The sequence below is a fragment of the Octopus bimaculoides genome, chromosome 7 (assembly GCF_046866305.1).
Source record: "Octopus bimaculoides isolate indiv1 chromosome 7, ASM4686630v1, whole genome shotgun sequence".
NCBI classification, from domain to species: Eukaryota; Metazoa; Mollusca; class Cephalopoda; order Octopoda; family Octopodidae; genus Octopus; species Octopus bimaculoides.
The window spans coordinates 68,530,536-68,535,535 of record NC_142934.1 but is presented as its reverse complement, the minus strand read 5'-3'; the positions used below and the strand labels follow the sequence as shown (position 1 = coordinate 68,535,535).

Below are 5,000 nucleotides of genomic sequence, written 5' to 3'. Positions count from 1 at the left end.
CTCCTTAAATTGACCAAAATCATTGTAATTAAATCTGATCGACTGAAAATATAAAGAAACCTGTTGGGTAGATAGTTCTTGTTACTTGATGGTAAACTTAATCTGTTGCTTCTTACCCGATTTGATACTCCACCATCTGGCCTCTTGGATACCTTTAGTAGAATTCCACACCATTGCAGGTATTCTAATTCAAGTTTCAGTTGTCAAAGATACTTCTTTTTCGACTACTTGAAAGGTCCTGATCGCTATGAGTCTTCCAGTAACTAAACCATTTATAAAAATCTGGTATCTAGACTCGTTTGCTATGGTCTGAGAATCGTGTGCATTATTTCTGCATAGGACTCCAAGAATTTATCTTCGAATAAATTTTATTGGGGTTTAATTAGTCCCTATAGGAATCGTTTAACTAATTGACAGTATACATTATTTACGTTATTTACATTCGACGGATATTTGTCCTCATCTTGTTTGTTGTTAACACAACGTTTCGGCTGATATACTCTCCAGTCTTCTTCAGATATCTTGGGGAAATTTCGAACCTGGGTTTTCATTCCCAAGGTATTTTTCGATGTTGTTGTTGTTATTATTATTATTATTATTATTATTATTATTATTATTATTATTATTATTATTATTATTGTTGTTATTATTGTTGTTGTTGTTGCTGTTGTTGTTCAGGTCACTGCTTGAAATCGAACTCGGAATCTTGAGGTTAGTAGCCCGCGCCCGTAACCACTACGTCATATACCTTAGTGGTTAAGAGCGCGGGCTACTAACCCCAAGATACCGAGTTCGATTCCAAGCAGTGACCTGAACAACAACAACAACAACATCGAAAAATACCTTCGGAATGAGAAACCAGGTTTGAAATTTCCCCAAGATGCCTGAACGAGGCTGGAGGGTACATCAGACGAAACGTTGTGTTAACAACAAACAAGATGAGGACAAATATCCGTCGAATGTAAATAATATAAATAATGTAAATTATGTACATAATTCCTCATCTCTTAAATATAGAACTGTTAGTATTGTTTAGTAACTCACTGCAGGAATTTCATGTTTGTCTCTAATGAAAATATGTTATTCTAACTACTTTAGTTTATGTAGCAAAGGAACGGAGTAACGGGTACCAGCTTATCTGTGGAACGTTACTTCTAAGAGATCAACGTACTCTACAAGAACCTTTTAGTTTCTCATCAACTAATGAAATCGCAGTTAAAGAAACTGGTCTTATAGAACGTTATTATACGAGCGATATTTAATGTTTTTCTCCTCAATAAAATCTTCTTTCAGGCGACCTATGTTTATTCCGTCATTACAAGGCATCTCAGAGAATTCAAAGTAATAACAGTGTATGTTATAGTTTAATGTTGAACAAATTGTTGTGTAATTGAAAAATATCTTATTTAAATGATTTATTCAACATAAAACTGTGATATAAAATACGACAAAACATGGCAAGCCTTGTTAATCGTCATGAACATATTTCTCTAATTATCATGAGGTTGCATATAATGTTAATCAATAAAGAAAGTCTTAAAGGCGGATTTGGTCTTCCTTTTATCATAGAATGTTTAATTTAAGTTCAATATCTGTGTTAGTTCATTTCTAGAATAATTATGCACTTGAAACGTTCTTAGATTAAAATACAGCTGTCTATAGACATTTATAGTGTATATTCAAACGTGGAATGGCACTAGCTGTAAAATTTTACCACCAGAGAATCACTGTTGTTTTAAATACATAGAACTTCGCTCAAAACGCCGATGGATCGCCAGACACTGTGATTCGACCTTAATTCGCCTCCTCAGTAACGTGTATCCGGGACTAATCACCTGAGCTAGAAATTAGTTGTAACAATATAGAAATCGAAAAGCAAAGCTTTTACTGATTTGTGCGAAAGATGGCCACGCTAGAATTAAATTCATATACGCACATGAAACAGCCTTACACTGAAATACCTGTAGGTATACACTTTCACAACCAAGGGGTTCGATCTATGTAACAGGTAGTAAATTGTTTTCACAAAAAAAACACACACGCGAAAATACGTAATGAAAATATATTTAAGTTAATGTTTCAAACCAAAATTTATTTAGCAACTTACTTTACAGGAGCTGTTGAATTTGATTATCGAAAGTCTTCCCAGACCAAGACAATTTTGGCTGGAGGCCAAAAGCAAGAACTGTATGAAAAATATAAATGTTTGCCATTCACAACTTGAATAAAATTCTAATCACGTTTATTCTCTTTCCGACTCAACATAAATTGCCTACGATAAAAATGGTATCTGAAACTAAGCATTACTTAAAATAAATTGTATGGAACTTTATTAAATTCGCCATATTTAGACAGCAAAACCACAAAAGTATTATATACAAACACGCATTCACACACACATATATATATATATGCGTGTATATGTATGTATATATACCTATATATAAATATATGTATGTTTATATATATATATATATATATATATATATATATATATATATATATATCATGAAATGTCTGCAGTTTATACTTCAATACGTTGCATTCTGGTCTGGCGATAACAACCATTTTTCGCTCCCTAATAGCCGTGTTCACCAAACTGTGAAATATGTATGATGGGTAGATGGTAGAATCGGTAGAGCATCGACATACATGCAAACGCACGCACACACACACACACACACACACACACACACACATATGTATATATATAGGTAGATAAATAGAGAGAACGAGAAATGCATATATACATATGGATAAAAATTATGCCACACACACATATATATATAGATGCATACGTATGTACATACATATGCATGCATGTATACATACATATATACATGCATACATATATATATACATATATATGTATGCATGAATACATACATATATACATGCATACATACATATATACATACATATGCATGCATTCATACATATATACATACATATATACATGCATACATATATGCATACATACATATGCATGCATTCATACATATATACATGCATACATAATACATAATACATATATACATGCATACATACATACGTACATACATACATACATACATACATACATATATTGTTCATACTTTGTGCTCACAGGCGCTGTTTCATACAGCAGGTTATATATTAATTCTCTATCTTTATAAGTGAGTATGTATGTATGTATGTAATTTTGGCTTATAAACTTGAATATTATTCAAGAGTTTCCTTTACGTTAGTTGGTTCTACAGACAGAATTGAATGAATAAAATAAGCTGGTACATAAACGGGAGCACACGATTGACGAAATAATGGACGGCGATAGACGGATGCGTTTGACAGGCTGTTCGTTGGCCATTAAGAACTAAATATAAGCGAATCTCATGAAAAAGTATATGTGATTGACATATGCTGCAGGCAAAAATACATTTTTGCTCGAGGATTTTATCCAAGAAGAAAACTGGAGAAATACGACGGGTGTCTTTTATGAAAACATAGTTACCACCCTCAAAAAATAGTGGAGTTAAGAAAGCCCTGGCTGATGTAAGAAAGGATGTAGACTCTGTCGACCGGAGCAGAACATTCGAGAGCGCATGCATCATAAACGCTGTGCTAAATTTAAAACTGAACATGATGTAGTAAGACGAGCCGTGTTTCTGCCCAAAACGCAATTCCCACACGGGTAAATTTTTGTTCACATGTTATTTCGCTTGGAGGTTTGTTTTTTTTGTTTTTTGTTTTTTTGTCTGAAACTAGTCAAAATAGGTACTGGTTATGAACCAGCCACGGAAATGTGTGTGAAATTTGTTATAGCAGAAAGTAACACTTTGTCTGGCGACTTTAACCAAAGAAAAGTAAGTGATATACTTCTGTTATACAAACATGGGAGGATCTTAAATGCCCTCGAATGAGAAGGTAAAGAGAGTTGTGGATAAAGTGTGACAGAATATATAGTTCCTCGACAGCACTAAGCCATATGGAAGTATACCTGATAAGACCGAGGAATAGGCAAGAGAGGAGTCAGACACACAGACTGAAGCCATAGTATATAGGTAAGACGATTAGGTCTGAGATATTGGTGCTAATGTAAAACATTAGCTGATTGTCATCATTACGTAGTAGAGTACAGTATAAAACTCGTCCTCCTTCAGATTTACCCTCTGCTATACAGTAGTAGTGTTATCCGTACTTTCAGGTTTGCGTTTGGGCATCTATCGTGTGTGAATAGATAACTAAAAAATTGAAGTCAACAAGGAGTACTGCTGCACATTTGTTTTCTAATCACAACAATTGTTTCTACGCAACGTAGTTCTCGAGACGTGCAGGTACTTGATTATGTAACCGCTTTCCTGCATTATGAGATCTAGTTGTGTTTCCTCAGGTGACATATAAATGTTGTCTCCGTAAGTTCAAAATCTTCGGCTTCAAGAACATCCTCTCTGTCTGTCGTGGCCTGAATTTAGTAGTAGTCACTGAGATCATCAGGGTGTTGTTGCTGAAGGATCGATAGTAAACTGCTTTGAATGTGCAGATGTAGTGGGATGGTGATTCTGCTACTGATAAAGTTGTTGCCATTTTAAAGGGATTCGTATTTGATATCTTTGTACTGTTGATTTGTTCTTCATGGTTGGTTACACCTGCGATTGTCCTTGGCTGACCTTTAAGGTTACTAACGTTCGGACACACACACACGTGCTCATACACACACATACGTATATATATTCATATGTGTATATATACATATATATATATATATATATATATATATATATATATATATATATATATATATATATATATATATATTCACATACAGGCACACATATCCATATACGGACAGGTGTTGCAAAGAGTGACCGGTAGAGTGGAAATGGCGCGAGACCGGAGTGTCATTGACAATGCACGGTCCACGGAACGTGCTCTGGCAAGGGCGGTATGGATAGTGGTGAGGGGATATCCACGTAGGATGAAATGGCGATCCATGAGTTGAGACTGAGTCTCAAAGTCATGGT

General features: G+C 34.6%; 1 long non-coding RNA gene across 1 annotated transcript in view; it reads right to left on the bottom strand.

Moving 5' to 3' along the window:
* Positions 1 to 5,000, bottom strand: part of LOC149134764 (uncharacterized) — a 36,683-nt gene that overhangs the window by 5,736 nt on the left and 25,947 nt on the right. Inside the window, exon 2 of the long non-coding RNA XR_016242658.1 lies at positions 2,108 to 2,185. This is a non-coding gene — a long non-coding RNA (uncharacterized LOC149134764). The remainder of the gene's footprint in view (positions 1 to 2,107; positions 2,186 to 5,000) is intronic.